This window comes from Lepidochelys kempii, chromosome 9, assembly GCF_965140285.1.
Source record: "Lepidochelys kempii isolate rLepKem1 chromosome 9, rLepKem1.hap1, whole genome shotgun sequence".
Taxonomy (NCBI): Eukaryota; Metazoa; Chordata; order Testudines; family Cheloniidae; genus Lepidochelys; species Lepidochelys kempii.
Window position 1 is genome coordinate 34,183,569 of NC_136388.1, and position 22,021 is coordinate 34,205,589.

General features: G+C 41.7%; 1 long non-coding RNA gene across 2 annotated transcripts in view; it reads right to left on the bottom strand.

Moving 5' to 3' along the window:
* Positions 1-1,772: 1,772 nt before the first annotated feature.
* LOC140916890 (uncharacterized) overlaps positions 1,773-22,021 on the bottom strand; it is a 141,011-nt gene continuing 120,762 nt past the window's right edge. The window contains exons 2-4 of one of the 2 annotated variants that reach the window (XR_012160683.1): positions 20,071-20,194; positions 19,920-19,974; positions 1,773-2,150 (exon numbers count right to left, since the gene is read on the bottom strand). This is a non-coding gene — a long non-coding RNA (uncharacterized LOC140916890). Of the gene's footprint in view, positions 2,151-19,919; positions 19,975-20,070; positions 20,202-22,021 lie in introns of both variants that reach the window. The other variant, XR_012160682.1, reaches the window with a different exon arrangement.

Sequence of the window (22,021 nt, forward strand, 5' to 3'; positions counted from 1 at the left end):
TGCTTAGCCTGGGTTAGCCCTATAGGACATATTCAACTTGCTTACTAGAAAAGCTTCTATTACTTTTTGGAATTTAAGATTATAATTCATTCGTGCGAGTATATGTTCACCTGCTTCAACCTTGGAAATGACTCTTATTTTCTTGAGCTAGTTAATAAATCTTTATGTAGTGTATTATAGGATTGGTTACAAGTGCTGTCTTTGGTGTGAGATCTAAGGTGCAGTTGACCGGGGTAAGTGACTAGTCCTTTGGGATGGGAGTAACCTGAATGTTTCTGTGATTCCTAGTATAATGGACCACCTATCCCAAAGGTATGCTTACCAATGTGGCAAGATAGATTGGAGTACCAAAGGGAACTGTCTGTGACTCCATGGTTAGGCCAGAGGAATTTACGCTTGATGATTGGTTAGTGAAATCTAAGTATAGACCTCACACCCAATTTGGGGTTTGTGCCCTGATTCCTAGCAGTCTGCCCTGAGGTTGGCACTCATGCTCTTGAGTCACTGCAGGCAGCTTGACGCTGAGGAACCTGAAGAAGAACTCTATACGTTCGAAAGCTTCTCGCATCAACAGAAGGTGATCCAATAAAAGATATTACCTCACCCACCTTGTCCTCCCAGAAGTATAGGCACACCCCCAAAACTCCTCAAATATGCACAGCAAGAAGTTAAAAGTAAATGCAATTATATAATCAAAAATTAATTCATAAGCTCATAGCTAAATTCTGCACCCTCTAAAGCTTAAGTGCTGGCAAAGCTCTCACCCTTAATTTGAATTGCATGGCAAATCCTTTGGCTAGTGTCGTTTAATTTTATTTTTTAACATGTTAATCAGAATCTTTATCTGTTACCTCCACTTTGTTTCTTACTGTACGCGCACAAACACACAGCATGAGTGGAGGCGTTTGGGCACAGATGCTGTAGACTCAGTTCAGGAAAGTTGATTTTTCTCTTTTAACAGTGAAAGCATAAAATAAAAGCAGTCAGCCCTAAACAACAAAAATATCAGGGCCTAAGACTCAGGTTATTAATTAAGGTTAATTCCAACCTGATTTTAAATTGGAGGAAGCTGGGGGTGTGGTGTTTTGTTATTTTTTTTTTTGCTTTTAGGCCTGGAAAATTTTTCCTCATTCTCACATTTTCAGTTTCCTTTGGGTCTTCTGGTGGTTTATTAACACAGGACTTTGGTTGGGATGTGTATTTCTGTGCATTGTAGCATTTGCTCCACATGAACTTTAATTTTATAAACATAACTATTTTTTCTTAGGTATTTTTATTATGCGTATCACCATAGTATCTAGCTGCCTAGTTCAATAACTAAAGAGACCCATACATTGCTTGCCAGTCAACCAGATAGCAGTTGGGAGAGTATCTCATGGAAGTAAGGAGAGGGAACAGGTTGTGTGCATGTTTGGATGAAACCTCTATTAATAGAGACAGGCCTGGGTAAAGAGGCACAACTCACATTTTCCTCTAAATGGGGGAAGGGGAGGAGGACTCATCCATCTTTCTGGCACAAAAGTGGTCCACAGCAGAGGCCCTCTGCACAAAGTGTCTTTTTCTTGGAATATGAAGATTCACCCTCGGCTCCATCAACGTATTCCTGTACTTAGAGGCTTTTTAATGTATGGGCTTTGCTATGATGCTTGTCATCTAAGGGAACAGACAGGGAGAGGGCCCTATGCTCCATTGTGCACAGAAACTGCAGGTCTGACCAGATCTTATACAGGCCGGTCAATGTGGTGTTTGAAGGAACAAATACGGACACCGTGTAGAATCAAGCAAGTGGGTTTATTACGTACAGCGCTGACAGAGCGTCACCTCGCTTATTAGGCTCAGAGACACTGCCAAACAATTGATTACAATGGATTATATGGATTTTCCATGGGTGGAGGGAAATGACGGGGTAGGCAGTCCCAAACCCCTGGATAGGTCTAGCAGCAAGACAAGATAAGCACAGTAGCCAATGGTCAAAAGGCTACATAATGTCTCCGCCCATGGTTTCAGGTTAACACATGACAATTAGTACACAGGTGTTTTCCATTAAACAATATATAAAGTGTGTTAGTATAAAATATATATATGTTGAATTCTGATTTGGGATCCATAGATAATGAAGTAGCTCCCTTGATTGTTCAACAGGTACACACCTAGGAGTTAAAGCAAAAGGACAAATGAAAAGTATATAGCAATAAAGGTTGTCTTTTAATTATTCATTTGTGTTTGTAAGGCAGGTACTGGCAATGGCTAGGAGGAGAGGTGCACATCTGTGAGAGGGAGGATATCATATCTCATACTGATATGTTTGAACCTCTTCCATAAACTCAAGGCTGGTATGTAGGAAGGCACCTCTTCTACAGAAGAAACAGGGCCCCTTTCATTCCCATGGTCTGTTCCCAACTTTGAGATAAAGCCCCCAATTATAATTTCCACCTGGCTTCTTGCTGACCAAGCTTATCTTAGCAAAAAGTAAGGTTGTCCTTTGTTTGTTCTGTTTCTTAACTAATATTGTTCACTATTTGCTAGGCCTCTGTCTTCTTGACCAAACTCTGGATTTTGGGCCTGTAAAAAGAGCTGACACAGTCCATATATCAGGTTATAACATAAACAGAATACGGATTTTAGCCCTTCAGTGTTACTGAGGAAGCCTTTCAGAGTAGCAGCCGTGTTAGTCTCTATTTGCAAAAAGAAAAGGAGTACTTGTGGCACCTTAGAGACTATCAAATTTATTTGAGCATAAGCTTCCGTGAGCTACGGAAGCTTATGCTCAAATAAATTTGATAGTCTCTAAGGTGCCACAAGTACTCCTTTTCTTTTTGAGGAAGCCTTGTGTTTGAATAATTCTGCCATGTAAACATCTACTAAGTTGTCTGCTTCTTTGTTGTATGGTTCTTAATCCAGTGGAGTTGTAAGATTGTGAGTTTGGGGATCCTTAGAAAATTGCTTACATTATGATTCCTAATCTGTGACCATGAAAATGTTTTTGCTTCACTTGTGTCCTTTCTGTAGCACAGCACTTATGTGTCCTTTTCGTTATCAGAAAATTTCTGAATCCTTGTTAATTATGGTAAGAGTGTGTCATTGGTGTCGGAGCATATTCAGCATCAAACCATGCCTATACATTTTCAGTACAATGGACAGAGACCTGTGCAAAATTGAATAAGACCACTCTGGAGTTAGAGCTGTCTAGTAAATAAGCTTTTGGGTAAAGGAAATAACCGTATCTATGTTGCAACTGATACACAATAGTTTGCATGGTAAACAGCCATCCATGGAAAAGAGGATATAGTGTTGCAGGAGTGGAGAACAGAATTCAGGGGAGCATTGCCTGAGTTAGGAGAGCGGGACTGAGCCCTCTGCAAGACCTAAGCAGTTATGGATCTTCCTTTGTTCATTTTCATTCTTCAGGGTCCAGAGGATGAAATGTTTTTAGAATCAAGCTGTAGGGAGTCTGGGAAAAGAGGAGACGGGGCGTGGGGTGTTAAGTCGTCCTCTCTCTCGTGTATGAAAAAAAAGATGGAAAAAACTTCCCAATACCAGCAGTATTTTAATAACTCTGTTTTCTAAAACAGATAGGCAAGTTTTCCACATGGCCGTGGATTGTGCATAGTAGTTACACGACCTTTCATTCTACTTTGTAACCTGTAACTATCTCTGAGCAATAGATCTTAGACTTTAAAACTTAAGACATCTGCATCAACAAAGGGAAGGAGGCACTTTCCAAATTTAGAATCCTCTATGGAGCACATTTGCTATGCAATCAATTGCATTCTGGCCAACAGCAGGAATAACTGATGTGCACCTACCAGACCTGATTATATTATAGTTTAAATCTGATTCTTTTGCTCTATGTTTTCCAGTGCCTGCATTTGTGCAAACCTAAGTTTAACAGTATGAGTCAATCCCTGGTGTTTGCAAAAAAAAATTTATGGTATCCAAACAATCAGAAGGTTCAAATGCCGTATGAAAAAGCAAGCATTGTAAGCATGATTTTAAAAGGTTTTTTTAAATAAGGTATTGTTCATCTAGTAACTTTTACTTGAGTGTTTCAAAGTAAAAGTTACTAGATGAAAAATACCTTATTTAAAAAAACCTTTTTAAATTGATGCAAATAAGGGTCACCGCAGTTCCCAGAAGAAGCAGGAGATAGTAATATGCTGTGTACCATTGCATTGCTTATACCCCTAATTTTGTTGCAATGCACACCAAATTCCTCAACCATGCAGGAGGACTGTCTCTATTTAAAAAATAAATAAATAAAAGCCACCGCCACCCCCCAAAAGGAAAACTATATGGAAAAAAGACAGCATAGTTTATTTTTAAAGGATAACAACTGACAAGGGCTAATTCATTGTACAAAGCCATACACAATTACTGGTTGTAAACATGCTTTTCAATCTTATCAAATGCTTCTTAGTACCTCCTTGCTGAACATGAGTCATTGGCTATTAGGTCCAAGTATGGCTGTGTCTGAAAATAGAGCGTGAGTAGTCATCCTATCCTATGCATTCTCAGTGCATTTGCATGTTCTCCCTTCCCTCTCCATGTCTGGCATCAGAAAATATGAAGGAACAGAAATAAAACTAACTTCTCCCTATTCGCTTGTCCTTTATTTAAAACTTTTCACCTGTCCAATCAAGAAGCAGAAGAAATACAAAGGATGAGATATACAAAAGGATTTAGATGCTTCAAGGGGCAGTTAAGAGTATCATTTAGGTGCCACTCAGATTGTCAAATCCCCCACTGCCACCTAACTATAGGCACCAGAAATCCATGGGCCCCTAATTTTTCACAGTTAAAGTCCCCTAAGTGCCTACATTTCTGCCAGTGACTGTGCATACATCTGCCTTTGGCTAGGCACCTATTTCATGCCTAAACTCCAATGCAATCCTCAAACTAGACATTCCCCTCTAATCTCACCTGTGGGGTCCGATCCAATAGGCATTTTCAGAGTATGACTAATCCCACCCAAAATGGCCAGAAGAGCAGGAGGTTATGTTGGTTTCTTCCCTTAAGTTTTAGCCCCGTGGTGAGTAGCTGGGATGTGGGTGATCCTGGTTCAATTCCCCCTTTGCCTGATGTGGAGAAGAGATTTTAAATTGGGTCTCCCACAACCTAGGTGAGTGCCATAATCACTGGGCTATCGACTAACTCTCTCTCTGGCCCAATGACTATTCTAATATTTATATATAGTGGAACAACTTCAAAACAGAAGAGATTGACAGATCCACCCCAGCCTAGGCTGGAAAAACTGGTACCAGCCTTCCATTTGGGGTAACAGATGTGGGGGGCCATGTTTAGCAGCATCAGCTGTTTGGCAGTTTCTTTAAAATAGCGAATAACCTAGTCAGTGCATACACAACTCATTCGTATGCTGTTACCAGTTCATGACAGTGGCTGGTTCCCTGCGATAAATTAAGGAAATAGCTGTGGAGAGGGCCTAATCTAGGTGTAAACATGGGACTTTTGCCCTAGAAACAAGGAACTGCTTTTACATTTCCTTCAGAATAAAAGCCATTCACTATAATTAAAGTTTTCCCAGGCCCAACTCAAATGTGCCCTATCTTCCTCACAACATTGACCAAGTCGACTCTTGAAGACTTCACAGAACAATGAAAATCCACTTCCATGACCCAGAAACCTTGAACTGCAAGGACAGGTAGAGGGCTGAAATATATGCATGGGCCTTCCATGGGCATGTGGCAGATTAATAAAAGGCTCAATTTAATCTCAAGAGAACTGTTCAAAGGGTTCCTTTTAATATTAATGCAAGTTACTCAAATATACTGAAGAGACTTGGCTACTGTGGAACTCAAGGACGCACAAAGCTGAAAGCATTGTTAGTAATGTGAGACGCGTAAGCAGATTTTCAAATGATATTGGTTGGTCTTAAAATTAAACCCAGAGGTTGCGCTGCCAGCCAGCGAGTCATCATCAGATGCACAGATGCATGCGTCTATTCTGGAGGACTTGGGTCAGGCACCAGCAGCCAATGACTTTTTGTATTTACAGGAATAGAAAACAAACTAAAGCTGTATAATGTGTTGCTTCATTTTTAAAATGTACGTGAGCAAAATATATGTAAGGAAATAATGTCAAACCATTGAAGATAAAACTGAATATTTTGTGTATATTATATATCAGGCACCAGCCTAGCTCCAGTGAGGGTTCCCAGCTGTGAGGGGGTAGGGCTTAGAACACACCTCTGTCCTTGGCATCTCTCAATGGCTAGCTTAGATGGCTCCCCAGCCAGCATGCTGGCTTCTGTGGATTGCAGTCTAAGGTGCCTATCTCTCCCCATCCAGGCCTATATGCTTGTCTCCAGTGCAAGGGTATCTTAAGTTATATCTCTAGTGTTGCCCCTATCTTGAGTCCCATTCACATGTAAAATGTGTTAACTGGAGGGCACCTGTGTCATTAACTTGAGTTGGCTGCCCCATCTGGGGTGTAGGCTGAAGCTCAAGTTAATACAAATCGACAGCTGCTAACATGATCACTCTGTAGCGTGGATGCAGGCTACTGCACTCCAGTGCCTTCCCATCATTCCCCCGCCCTCCTCCCATGCAAAAGAACAGACATATTCTCCTACAAATCACTGGGAATGAATTCCTAGAATTCATCTTACTGTAACATAATGTATCCTGGGATATGCCCCTGGAAGTCTTAGCAACACACACCAGTGATTGTAGCACCCGTGCAGATACAGCAGTTCAAATGTTACTTTTCAGATTGGCCACTCTTACTGACTTGAGAGGAGTAACTTGGGTGTACATACCCTAAGTTAACTCTGCAACAAAACGTAAACAATTATACTAACCAGTCCCTATGCACTGCATGTTGAGAAAGTGTGGTGGGAGGCAGGGTAAGTATTTTGCTGGCAAAAGCTATGCGCTCAGACCTTATGTAATCAAATTACTGATCTTCTAAAAAACATTTTTCTAGAATTTTAAATGCCAAATAGAAACAAAATCTGAAAAAACAGGAAGATTCTTTTAGACCATATTAAAACTTGGGAATGCAAGCACCTGATCCTTGGTGTGCAGTTTTAGAAGAGAATTCTGTTGATGAATTCACCAGTGCAACATAGTTCAAAAGTGATTTACAGAAAGAAGTCAGTTATATTAAAATAAAATAATAATGAAAGCCCTTAGCCTCTAAAATGTATGCATGTGCTTAACTCGACCCATGTGAAGAGTGCATAGGAGTTTGCAGAATCAGGACCTAATAGTGTGATAATTTTATTTACCAAGCTCCACCGACTAAAATGAGGGCACCCAGGCTTATCCCACTTTATCTTAACTTTTTTGCTTCTACATTTAAAAGGAGAAACACTGTGTTAATTTTATTTCCTGATATAAAAAGCACCTTTTGGTTGTTATCTTCAAAGCTGAGTAAGGGAGTTAAGCCCATGACTCCCACGGAAATTAATGTGAATTGGATGGCTAATTCCCTTAATCAGCTTTGAAAATATCAGCCATAGGCTACATGCACCAGGACCCAATGCTGCAGTCTTCTCCACAGAGGTAGGGCCCTGTGCAGAGCCCCATGGGCTGCACAGCAGTCAATATGCACTAGAATATGCACTTCATATACTCAGTGTGCTGGTACTGCACACTGGTTCAGTCAGCTGATCCTGGCTCCATCTCAGATAAACAACTGGAAACAGGAATTATCTTAATATGTACATAAAATAGATCAAGACCAGCTGTGGCAGGAACTAAACCCTGAAGAGCTCTTCAGTGCAGAATGCACATGCAGCCTTTCCCTCCTGGATTTGGAGCTCACTATCTGGCTGTAAAGCAATCTGTGGAAAAGGGGAAGAACTTTTCACAGACAAACAAGGAAGGAGAACTACTCCATTCTGTGGGCATTTTGAACGGTTCTCTTGAGATTAAATGTATGGTTTACATCTGTATGGTTCTCTTAAATACAGGAGTGTATGGTTCTCTATAAACCACCATTTCTTTCTGACATTAGTTCACAAAATAACATTAATATTCTAACAACAACGATGCTACTAAGGAAACTTAAACACCTGGAGTTACATAAGATGTACAGATCATGGCTAAAGGTTGCTGAACACTAGTTTACATATTTAATATGCTATCTAAAATCTAGATTGCAGCACTGATGTTGAAATAATGCACCAGGAAACATTAGAGCTATGAGGAATTTCCAAATGCCAGCTGTGTCAGAGCTGTAGTCATACATGTGTTGATCCAGGACTATGAACGGTTCCTTTTAAAGCTATCCAAGTATCAGCTCCTATGCTCTTTCCGAATACAAATAAGGGCTGGTCTACAAGGTGGGGTGATGCACAGCACAGGGTGTGATAACTGAAGAGCACTAACATGTTGTGCATTAATTGGTCTACATAGATCCTGCTGTGCACACTAAAGGGGCTGTAATAGGGAACTTCACAATAGCGCTTTTATAAACAGAGAATGGTCAGTGCTTGACAGGGGGCATTCAGCACCTCACTACAGTCTTGACCACAGAGGTGGAACTCTGGCCCTGGATCCTATCTGTGTATTCTGGGACTGAGAATTAGATCATATCTTCCTTTTCTAATTGTTTTGCCCCTGGAGAAGGGGCAAAACTGCCCTTAAATTCACCCTGTTATCGTGTGACTGGAACTATGGAGATTTTTTTCTTAAAATAAATGTATCTTGTTCACCAGTGCCCTGATCCAAAACCCATCAAAGCATCAAAGGCAATGAAAAGATGCTGGACTAAGTCCCCCCCCCACAATTTCACTCTGCCTTCCTTGCATGTTGCAAATTTGTGCTGATTTCACAAGAAGTTTTGGTGCAGGATTGGGCTACAGGCAGGAGATCACAAACTCACTCAGCTTTCTTTCAGAGTAAAGCCGTGTTAGTCTGTATTTGCAAAAAGAAAAGGAGTACTTGTGGCACCTTAGAGACTAACCAATTTATTTGAGCATAAGCTTTCGTGAGCTACAGCTCACTTCATCGGATGCATACTGTGGAAAACACAGAAGATGTTTTTATACACACAGACCATGAAAAAATGGGTTTTATCACTACAAAAGGTTTTTTCTCCCCCCACCCCACTCTCCTGTTGGTAATAGCTTATCTAAAGGGATCACTCTCCTTACAATGTGTGTGATAATCAAGGTGGGCCATTTCCAGCACAAATCCAGGGTTTAACAAGAACGTCTGAGGAACAGTGGGGGGGATGGGAAGGAATAAACAAGGAGAAATAGGTCTACAACCTATCCTGAAGGACGACCCAACACTCTCACAAATCTTGGGAGACCAGGCCAGTCCTTGCCTACAGACAGCCCCCCAACCTGAAGCGAATACTCACCAGCAACCACATACCACACAACAGAACCACTAACCCAGGAACCTATCCTTGCAACAAAGCCCGTTGCCAACTGTGCCCACATATCTATTCAGGGGACACCGTCACAGGGCCTAATAACATCAGCCACACTATCAGAGGCTCATTCACCTGCACATCTACCAATGTGATATATGCCATCATGTGCCAGCAATGCCCCTCTGCCACGTACATTGGTCAAACTGGACAGTCTCTACGTAAAAGAATAAATGGACACAAATCAGATGTCAAGAATTATAACATTCAAAAACCAGTCGGAGAACACTTCAGTCTCTCTGGTCACTCGATTTCTGATCTCAAAGTGACTATCCTTCAACAAAAAAACTTCGAAAACAGACTCCAACGAGAGACTGCTGAATTGGAATTCATTTGCAAATTGGATACAATTAACTTAGACGTTCTTGTTAAACCCTGGATTTGTGCTGGAAATGGCCCACCTGGATTATCATACACATTGTAAGGAGAGTGATCACTTTAGATAAGCTATTACCAGCAGGAGAGTGGGGTGGGGGGGAGAGAAAACCTTTTGTAGTGATAAACACCCATTTTTTCATGGTCTGTGTGTATAAAAATATCTTCTGTATTTTCCACAGTATGCATCCGATGAAGTAAGCTGTAGCTCACGAAAGCTCATGCTCAAATAAATTGGTTAGTCTCTAAGGTGCCACAAGTACTCCTTTTCTTTCAGGTTTCTTTGAATCTCCCAGTGGAAACATTCTGTAGGGCTGCTGGATTTATTTCATGTATATTTATTTTAAAAGTAAATTATTTGAAATAACCATAATTGCTTTGTCTCAGTGTTTAATTTTGATAAATGTCTTTGTGAATGCTTCTTCATTGGTTTTTTTGGCTAGATCTCATTATCTGGAAGCAAAATACAATTCCATTAATATTATCACTTAATTAAGAGTACAAACAGAACTCTTACTCATGATAGGCTTCTAAAAATATGATAGGAAAAGCCACTTAATGCAATTAAGTTTCTTCTGCATCAGGAAGAAAAAAAACACTTATTGTAACTCATAAATTAGCTACTTTACAAAAGCGGCTATTTTTGAAAAGCTGTCACGCACTGAATCGTCCATTTCAGTTGTATTTGGAATATAGTTTATAAAACATTTCAAACATAATATGTCATTTGAATACTGATTATCACCACCAGTATTTAGCTAGTTATGCCTGATGATCTGTCAAATGAGTTCATCATAGATCACCAAAAGAAGGAGATAGTTAGCTCATTAACTATTAGGGATTGCGGTAAGAATAAGGGAATTTTAATACTTGTAAAAAGTGCCAGAGTCACAATCCAAGAGATTGTGGGGGTCAGACTGTGGGGCTGTTTAATTGCAGTGTAGACTTCCAGGCTTGGCTGGAGCCTGAGCTCTAGGACCATGGGAGGGTCCCAGAACTGGCTGCAGCCCAACCCTGGAAGCCTGAGCCCCACGAGCCTGAGTCAGCTGGCATGGACCAGCCACGGGTGTCTTATTGCAGCGTAGACATACCTAGAGATACCAGGATGACATTTAATATGGGGTACAGATTTCCACATCTGCCTACTGCAGGGTTCTTTCACCTTCATCTGGTATGGGCCACTTCAGAGACTGGATATTAAATAGGACTAAATAGACCTTGGGTTTGATGCAGTACAGCAATTCTCGTGTTTCTAAGATGCCCACAAATTTGTATATGGATACATTTTTGCCAAAAAAATACCTAAAATAGAAAGATATGAAGCATCTTCACATGGTACAGAAACACTTGTTTAACAGGAAATCCCCATTGTACAAATGGGGAAATGGAGCCATAACAGATGTGAATTGCTCAAGGCCTCAAAGCAAGACAATGACAAAACTGATAGAGAAATCAGGAGTTCCAGGCTCCCAGTCCCAATCTCAGACAGATTTATAGCCTCATCTCCTTCCCAAACAGGTTCTAGCAAGTTTAGATAAGCATCTGAGCCAAACCTCTGAATGTTCTGAAACTCTTCCATCATAACCATCAAAAACTTTGCTCAGATAAGCCAAAATTAATGTATATTATCAATAAATCTTAGAACAGTGGGGAAGTTCCAGAAAACTGGAAGAAAACTACCATTGTTTCAATATTTAAAAAGCATTAAACAGGAAGACCTGGATAATTGCAAGCCTGTCAGCCTGACACTGATCCCAGGCAAAAGAACAACAACAAAAGCGCGGCTGATACAGTACTCGATTAATAAAGAATTAAGGAGGATAATCAACATGGCTTAATGGAAAATAGATTCTGTCAAACTAACTTGATATATTTTTTCCATGAGACTACAAGTTTAATTGATAAAGATAATACTGTTGATGTAATATACTTAGACTTCTGTAAAACATTTGACTTGGTATTGCACTCCTTGATTAAAAACAAAAATAATATGTCAACATGGCGCACATTGAATGAATTGAAAAATGACTGGCAGGTCTCAAAATGTAACTGTAAATGGGGACTCTTAATTGAGTGGGTGAGTAAAGCCAAATTTAAAGTTACACATCTAGAAACAAAGAACATTTCCCATTCTGTAAGTATGGCCTACTATTCTGGGAAGCAGTGACACCAAAAAAGACTTGTGTTGAGTTGATTATCCACCATAACCCCCAAGCTTCCAATGTGAGACTGTGTCCAAAAAGGGCTATGATCCTTGGATGCATAAATAGGGAAATCTCGAGTAGGAATAGGGAAGTCATATTACATCTGTATTTGGCACTGACACGACCACTGCTGGAATACTATGTCCAGTTCTGGCATGCACAATACAAGAATGTAGATACATTGGAGAGGATTCAGAGAAGAGTCAGAGAATAATTAAATGATTGGAAAATATGCCATGCAGTGATAGACGCAAGGAGATGAATCTATTTAGCTTAACAAAAACCCTGTTAAGGATGACTTGATAACAATTTATATGTACCCACATAGTGAACAGAATTTGATAATGGATTCTCCAGTCTAGCAGACAAAAATATAGCAAGATACAATGGCTGAAGTTGAAGCTAGACAAATTCAGACGGAAAATAAGGCCTATTTTTATATATATAATTAGCTATTGAAACAAATTACCAAGGATTGGGGTGGATTCTCCACCACTTGCAATTTAAAATCAAGATTAGACTTTTAAAAAAAGATATGATCTACTTTATACAGGAATTCAGCAGAGTCCTTTGCAGTGTGATATACAAGTGGCCAGACTAGATGATTGCCTAGTTGGAAGAGGTTTCGGCTGAGACTACCGTGACAATTTTCAGGTAAGAAGTGTTTGTAGAAATGTTAAGTGGCTGAAAATGCGGATTTTCAAAGAGCCTGCTTTCTCAGCAGCAATAGCAGTGTGTGTTTGCATGGTCGCCTGAAGCCAAGCGCATCCTCATGTTGTTGGTGGGGAACGAGTACTTTTTTCTTTTTAAGAGGCTAAGGTGAGAAAGAGATTTGTCAATGTACTTCACGTGCAGATTTAGAGCCCCCTTCTGCCAGCCTTATCAAACTCAGCAGCACCTTTTCCTACAAGGAGCTCCACTTTAATTCACTGGCCAATTTCAGTGGGGATACTCGTGATTATACGAACATGAAAAAAGGTGACAAAACAGAAAATAGTAGCAATAAGAAGTTGTCCTGTCTATTTATAGCATGGATTTGTTGTAGTACAAAAAAAAAGGTGATAATTCAAAATAGTGTATGAAAAAAATCTCACGCAAAATAAATGTTTTCAATTTAAAAAACAAAACGCTATTTTGTCAATTCTGTCTTATCAGCATCCACATTCTGTGTTGTAAAGAAGTGTTCCTAAGAGTGAAAAAATAGCTTGGGAAGAGTTAAAGATTTTTAGCAGACAAGTGTATTTTCACAGAACAACAACATGGTAGAGCAATTATTCCCAAAATACTATTAAAAGCCAGCATTCGATTCTTTTACAAGGCCCAAGAAGACTTCAGTTATGAGCTTTTAGAACCGTTGCGTCAAAAGAGCATCATTATCATTGGCAGTTACTGGAGGCAATTATTTCATCTCCGTAATAAACTTCTACATTTTCTGAACTGTCCTTTCAATGGAGCTATCTTCTGTTTTATCCACTGTAAAACATTTTCCAATCTTATAGTATAAATTAGATGGTAAAGGGCATAAAAAATACCTTAAATAAGGAATTCATTTCAAAGAAATTAACTAAGATGGTTAAATATATTGGTATCCAAAATCATCAGCTTGGAAGGAAGTCATATTGTAGAAAATTTCTTACACAGAAAATGACAACAGTTTGCTTTGGATGAAGAAAATGATGAACCCTCTGGGCAGGTACCATCTTTGTTCTGTGTTTGTGCAGTGTGTAACACAATGGGATCCTGGTCCATGCTTGGCGGTCTTAGGCACAGTGTTAATACAAAGAATTAATTATTCAGAAACAGGTTAAACGAATAATTGTCAGACTATGGGCTATTAATTCACTGGTATTGTTGGTCACATGAGATTTTCAGATTTCCCATTGACTAAACATTAAAAGGAAAAATAAAATTAATATGATGCACTTCCCAAAAGTTTCAAAAATTTGAATAGCTTTGTGAATATTTGCAAGAATAGCAGCAGACCTAACAAAAGTTAATGGATACCCCTACAAAGATCAGTGAATATATTACACATACACTCACATCTCTACATGTGGATATTGGGAAATATTTACTAGACTAGCAATTTCTTATTCAGAAGCAGCTTTATACTAGACATTGTGGGGAACCTTAAAAAGTTGCAAGATTTAATATGATTCACTCAAGAACCCTAAGTCTCAGAAGCTTATCCAGATCTCTTGAGCTTAGAAAACTGGGTGGCAAATCTTTATAATAATAAGGTCTCTAGAATATCTTATGTTTGGGTGTGCCAGAACTGCCACCAGATCAGCTTTCCATGTGATATTTCAGCACTTCTACTTCCAGTTTTGTCTGACACTTCAACGGAGATATTCAAAAAAGAAAACTACACTGTTACAAAAATGTTCAAACTTCAAACTAGATTGGCTTCATGTTTTAGATGAAGGGAAGTTGCTTATCTTATTCAAACCATCTTCTTATTTTGAGATGTTTATGGTTAGAGGTTCATGTACATACAATTCCATCACCTCTCCCCACACAGATCATTTAAAAATAGTTTATGGCTGAACAAAATATAATGCAAACAAGGCAACTATAATAGAGTGATCTAAATTGGTTAACTTCCATGAATAGTATCACTCAAAGGGCCTCCCTCTATAATATAAATGCACTTCATACTTCATAATTTCATAATCATTTCTAGTTTTGCTTTGCATCCATCCCACATTAAAAAAAAGTCTGCAGAATTCCCCTCTTTCTCCCTTCCTTCTCATAACACAAGAACTAGAGGTCACACAATTAAATTAATAGGCAGACTTAAAACAAACAAAGGAAGTATTTTTTCACACCATGCGCAGTCAACCTGTGGAACTCTTTGCCAGAGGATGTTGTGAAGGCCAAGACTATAACAGGGTTCAAAAAAGAACTAAATAAATTCATGGAGGATAGGTCCATCAATGGCTATTAGCCAGGTTGGGCAGGGATGGTGTCCCTAGCCTCTGTTTGCCATAAACTGGGAATGGGCAACAAGGAAGGGATCACTTGATGATTACCTGTTCTGTTCATTCCTTCTGGGGCACCTGGCATTGGCCACTGTCAGAAGACAGGATACTGGGCTAGATGGACCTATGGTCTGACCCAGTATGGCCGTTCTTATGTTCATTCAGAGTTGTTGGCTATATTCATAGCTTAAGAAAATGTCAGGACAGATAATCTCAGTCACCTTCCCAGAGGGACTATCCTACGGAGAGGGGAGGAGGGAAAAGATCATACCAGATGAAGTGTCAAACCCCACCGATTCTCCGGATCCATGAGGAAGGAAGTCACTACCTCTGTGGATATAGGAGCTGTCCACATGAATAGCTTTGTTGTTTCACTCCCTATCCATTTCCCCACTTGCTGTATCCCCCTGCAGTTGCTTAGTAACCATAGAAGGAATGGAAAGGAAATTAATACAAATCTGTGTGGGTGTGATGATCCAGTACTCCATTCGACCATCACCGAAACACCTGGAGAAGGCTGTGGCTACTAAGCCAGGCCATTATTGAGAGTAGCAGCTCTGTGGGAGGTGCTATGTGGTAGTCACACCCCAACTTTGTGTGGGAATGAGGATGGTTGATTTAATCTCCCCAGCCTCCTTCAACACTACCTACATTAGGAGACAATAGTTGGGCTTTATGCAGGTGGAGTTAATTTAACCTTGGAGACTGAACTGGATTCTGGCTCATGCATCTTCAACAGATTTGTTAACTACATTCTGATGGCAGAATCTTAACACATAGGTGGGACCGGACTAATGCAAGGGCTTTAGGGGCTGCAGCCCACGGCTTTGGGCTAAGGGGGTTGGGGCGCGCTGCTTCTTTTCATCCGGCTCCCAGCCAGTCTCCATGCTGCGGGCCGGACACCGGTCCCGAAGCCTCAGCGCCCCTGTAGGGATGAAGCCGCAAGCACCGGCATGCCCCTGCAGCCCCTCGGCAAGGGGCGTTCAAGGGCGGGAGCAGGGTCAGGGGAGGGTATGCACACCCACGCTCAGCACATACACATACACACACACTATAGCTGGACTGGAGCCAAAATCACCTGATTCAAGCTCTCATTCTGATTGGTTGGGACCAGGGGTGGGCCAGGGCCAGGAGCCAATCAAAACACAAGAAGCTACAAACTACTGTAAAAGCCCTGAAAGCCAAAAAGCTAGCCAACACACAATGCACAAGCCAACTCAGCCTAAAACAAGCCCAATTTCTGCTTGGTTTTCACGGATTTGGCAACTCTGGGGGATCCTGCCTTAGCCCCGCTGCGCTGCCACCAAGAGCCGCCTGAGGTAAGTGCCTCCCGCCTGGAGCCTGTGCCCCACACCCCGTCCTGTACCCCAACCCCCTACCCCAGCCCTGAGCCCCCTCCTGCACCCAAACTCCCACTCAGAGCCCTCACCCTGAACTTCCTGCTGCACTCCAAGCCCGGCCCATCCCTGGCCCCACCCCAGAGCCCACCCCCCCCCAGCTGGAGCTGCACCCCCTCCTGTACCCCAATCCACTGCCCCAGCTCTGAGCCCATTCCTGCACGCCAAACACCCACGGGCCTCACAAAATTTAATAGCTCCTGGCCCAAAGGAGAGTTACTCTGGCCTGGCACATAGGGATCTGTGAGCTAGAAAAAAAAATCAGTGAGCTTTTCAGATAGTGGTTGAGTTTTCAATGTTAGCAATTAGGGAAAAAAATTATTGTAAACATAAGAACGGCCATACTGGGTCAGACCAATGGTCCATCTAGCCCAGGGACAAACTTTTTGGCCCGAGGGCCACATCTGGGAATAGAAATTGTATGGTGGGCCATGAATGCTCACAAAATAGGGGCTCGGGTATGGGAGGGGGTGAGGGCTCTGGTTGGGGGTGCAGGCTCTGCGGTGGGGCCCAAAATGAGTAGTTCAGGGTACAGAATTAGGCTCTGGGCTGGGGTGGAGCAGTGCAGGGGGGTGGGTGAGGGCTTCAGCTGGGGTTGTGGAGTTTGGGGTGTAGGAGGGTGCTTCAGGCTGGGACCAAGGGGATTGGAGGGTGGGAGGGGGATCAGGGCTGGGGCAGGGGGTTGGGGTGTGGGGGCAGGCTCTGGCTGGGGGGTGTAGACTCTGGGGTGGGGCTGAGGATGAGGGGCTTGGGGTGTAGGAGGGTGCTCCCGGCTGGGATTGAGGGGTTCGGAGAGCAGCGGGGGATGAGGGCTGGGCCAGGGGGTAGGGGCACAGGGAGAGGCTCAGGAGTGCAGGCTCCAGGCGGTGCGTACCTCAAGCGGCTCCCGGAAGGAGCGGCATGTCCCTTATCTGGCTCCTATACAGAGGCGCGGCCAGGCGGCTCTGCAACCTGCCCCATCCACAGGCACCGCCCTGCAGCTCCCATTGGCTGTTGTTCCTGGCTAATGGGAGCTGTGGGGGTGGCGCTTGGGGCAGGGGCAGCTTCCGGAGCTGCCCCTACATGTAGGAGCCAGAGGGGGGCCATGCTGCTTCTTCCGGGAGCCATGTGGAGCGGCCCCCGACCCTGCTCTCCAACTGGAGCATTGGAGCGGGGCAAGCCCCAGACCCCGCTCCCCAGCAGGAGGTCAAGAGACGGATTAAAACAGCTGGCAGGCCATAGTTTGCCCCTCCCCGATCTAGCCCAATGTCCTGTCTTCCAACAGTGGCCAATACCAGCGGCTTCAGGTGAAATGAACAGAACAGGTAATCAAGTGATCCATCCCCTGTCACCCATTCCTAGGTTCTGGCAAACAGCAGCTAGGGACACTTCAGAGCATGGTTTTGCATCCCAGCTCATCTTGGCTAATACCCATTGATGGACCTATCCTCCATGAACTAATGTAGTTCTTTTTTAACCCTGTTATAGTCTTGGACTTCACAACATCCTCTGGCAAAGAGTTCCACAGGTTGACTGTGTGTTGTATAAAGAAATACTTACTTTGAACTGAGCCAATATGATGTGGAATCACTGAGACAATACAAGCAGAAACATATCGAGTTGCCAATTGCAGAGAGTTGCTTTTCAGATATAAACCACAATTTACAAGTTATTTAAAGATGCTATTTATCCTAAGTATACATTCAACATGTTCTCAACAGTGTGCTAATTGGCATTAGAAGAGTTTCTAAGTTTGGTCAGCAGAAGAAACAAAACAAATGATCTGGGGGTTATACATTGTCTTAAGAGAATTCTGTGCATTGATACCAGGGGTATAATCTCTACTAAGGAGCATGAGTTTCAGTCTGCTGTTGATTTACTTTGAAGGCAGGTTGGCGTCAAAGTTTGCAGAAATTCTAAAGCAATTTATAAAGTCTCATTTCTCATGCTCGCTGACACATTTGAGTTTTATCATAAACTTGAGACAATTTCTTTTCATTCTAGTCCAGAGAATAGAAGTTATTGATTTTAGTAAGCCTTTGATATATAGTCACACATGACATTCTCTTAACCGAATTAGGGAAATGCAGTCTAGATCAGTAGTTCTCAACCAGGGGTCTGGGTCCGCTTGAGGGGGCTGCAAGCAGGTTTCATGGGGGCCGCCAAGCAGGGCTAGCATTAGACTCGCTGGGGCCCAAGGTAAAAAGCCAAAGCCCCACCACATAGGTCTGAAGCCCAGGGCTCTGAGCCCCGCCACTTGGGGCTGAAGCTGAAGCCAGAGCAATGTAGCTTCGCGGGGGCCCCTGTGGCATAAGGCCCCAGGCAATTGCCCTGCTTGCTACCCCCTAACGTCGGCCCTGGCTTTTGTATGCAGAAAAACAGTTATTGTGGCACAGGTGGGCCGTGGAGTTTTTATAGCATGTTGGGAGGGCCTCAGAAAGAAAAAGGTTGAGAACGCCTGGTCTAGATGAAATTACTATTAGGTGGGAGCAAAACTGGTTGACAGACTGTACTTAAAGAGTAGTTATCAACAGTTTGCTGTCAAACTGGGAATGTCTAGTGGGGTTGTAGAGGGTCCGTCCTGGGTCTGGTACTGGTCAATGGTTTTATTAATGGCTTGGATAATGGACTGGAGGATAGGCTTATCAAATTTTCAGATGACACCAAGATGGGAGGGGTTGCTTGCACTTTGGAGGACAGGATTAGAATTCAAAACCACCTTGAAAAACTGGAGAATTGGGCTGAATTCAACGAGATGAAAGTCAATAAAGATAAGTGCAAAGTACTTCCCTTAGGAAGGAAAAAGCAAATGCAGAACTACAAAATGGGGAATACCTGGGTCGGTGATAGTACTGCTGAAGAGGATCTGGGGCTTATAGTGGACCACAAATTGAATATGAGTCACCGATGTGATGCAGTTGCAAAAAAGGCTAATAGCACTCGGTTTATTAACACGAGTGTTATGTGAAATGTGGAAGAAAACTGTTCCATGCTACTTGGCATTGGTGAGCTGAAGCACTGTGTCCAATTCTGGGCGTCACACTTAGGAAAGATGTGGACAAATTGGAGAGAGTCCAGAGGTGAACAACAAAAATGATAAAAGGTTAGAAAACCTGACCTATGAGGAAGATTAACAAATCTGTTTAATTGTGAGAAAAGAAGACGGAGGAGGGGACCTGAAAAGAGTCTTCTAATATCCTAAGGTCTGTTACCAAGAGGACTGTGATCAATTGTTTTCCATGTCCATCTCCATGTAGCACAAGAGGTAATGAGCTTAATCTGCAGCAAGGGCAATTTAGGTTAGAGATTAGGAAAAAAATTACTAAAAATATAAGGGCAGTTAAATTCTGGAATTGGTTTCCAAGAGAGGTTAGAGATTAGGAAAAAAATTACTAAAAATATAAGGGAATTGGTTTCTAAGAGAGGTTGTGAAATCCCCGTCACTGGAGGTTTTTAAGAACAGGTTGGACAAATCCCTGTCAGGGATGGTCTAGGTTTACTTGGTGGACTTCCTGAATTCTCAAGGTCCCTTTCAACCCGACATTTCTATGAAAAAAGACCAAAGGTGAAAATGTACTTACATTTGTACAAATGTATTTACACGTACTTCAGGAGCAGCTTCTGGACCCCAGCCACCTACAAGAGGGTAAAAGAGAAAAGACGTCAGAATAAGACCACAGTGGACAATTACAAAATCATAGTATGTGAGGTTCAGATATGTCTTATTGTTACCTTGTAATCCACTGTCTGTTTGACCCTTCTGTTGTCTCTTGTCTTCTACTTAGATTGGTAGCTCTTTTTGTACTGGGTTGTGCAGTGCCAAGCACAGTGGAATCCTGGTTCACGACTGAGGTTCCTAAGTGCTCCAACAACAATAAACAAAGATGATTAGAACTACTAGTAATAATATGTAAACTAGTCAAAGCCAGCTGCCCTAACAACTGTTCCTGGGAATATCAACGCAACTCCATCAGCACTCCAAGGATCCGTCATCTCCCCCAGCACCCAAATATGGTTATTATTAGCACATATTGTTTTGTGGTGGTACCCATAATGGGCTAAGTGCTTTTCAGACATTCCTAGGGACCTGGACCCTTCCTTGAGGAGTTCACAGCCTAAAGGACAAACGCAGGTGAGGGGGAAGGGAACAACAAATAAGGGTTTTAAAATTGCAAGCTAATTATATTCACTGTAGGCGGCATGGTAGGGGTGAATCTATAGGAAAGGCTTAAATGTGATACCAGCTAGCATGGGCCATCATGTAGGTTTACCCTGCATGTAGTGGGGAGGGTGCTTTCTTCTGGTGAAGGCTTTCTAGTTAGGAAATTCTTTCTTTCATTCTTTGTGAATTCATGCATCAGTCTGTTTTCTGTTTTGGGGAAGGCTGATTTTATTTTGCTTTTTGTCTTTGTTTAGTTTGAACGGTTTGCGTTTTGAGAGTCTTAGATGAGTTCAAAGTAAATAAAAAGTTATGAAGATCTAATTAAAACACTACAAATGTACATGATTAAGTAGCAAGTGAGGGGTGTGTGGAAAAGGTGAATGGCCAATATAGGATGTTCACTTCTGCTTTACTTCCAATTTTGCCAACAACTTTATTTTCAGAAAAAAATTACCTTTTGACTTTTAAAGGCAAGAAAAAAAAACCTTTCCAAATACTGAAGTTGTGTTATCTCAACAAGCAAAACTGGCACTAGAGTGGGATAGTTAAGTATGTATTTTGCCCAATCTACAGTGAGGAATGGCATTACTGTGAGATTTCCATTTACAATTGAATCGGCAACTCCTGATGCTACAACATTAATACTCAGCTGGTATGAAGTTAACTCTTCCTCCACACTCTAATTTATCTATTTCTGTTTGTAATGTAGTAGGAGCAGGTGACTGAAAGCTTTATTACTCTGCTGTTGACAATGTTCTGAAGATTGTGGCATATGTAAGTTAACAGAACTCAGTGTAAACACATTAGGAAAACCACAATCTAGAAAATTATATTTGAAAGACTTTCTACATGACTACTAAAGCTAGTATATTAGAAACAATGCTATGTTTCCTACTTGAACAGGAAAGAAGATACAAAATCATGTTGGACCTCTGTTTTGGAAATAAAATCTGACAGAAGTTTTTCAGAGTATTAGATTTCAATAGTTCTCATATCAAGGAAAGCTGGCACAGCACCACATGCTATGAAGAATTAGTCTGGAGGGATACTGTTTCCCTAAAATAATCTACTCCTCTAATGCTACAACTTACATGGTACTTATTCTCCTGTTCATTCCCCCACCCCCACTCAAGATGTGGGATTTAACCTCAGTTGTTCAATTACTTTGAACAACCCCCGAGGAAGCCTTCAGTCATCATTCTACTTCTTTAGGGCTCTCATGACAATGGTTGTACACTCTGATGCACATGTTTATAGACAAGCTAGTCCCAGTGCAGAAGCTTGTCAGAACTCGAATGGCAGCAACTGGACCAGTGGAGCAATTCATCATCAGCAACATATTCAAACCAAGCTGGTTTTCTGCTTTTCAAACAATCTGATATGTTATGTTTCACATTGTCTGTACTTAAACAAACAAGATGCCTAAATAATTATACTTAAGAATAAGCAGTATTAGAAAAAACTGACCTACTCAAATATAAAAGAATGCATCCCAGAGTACTAATATCTCAGACCTCCACT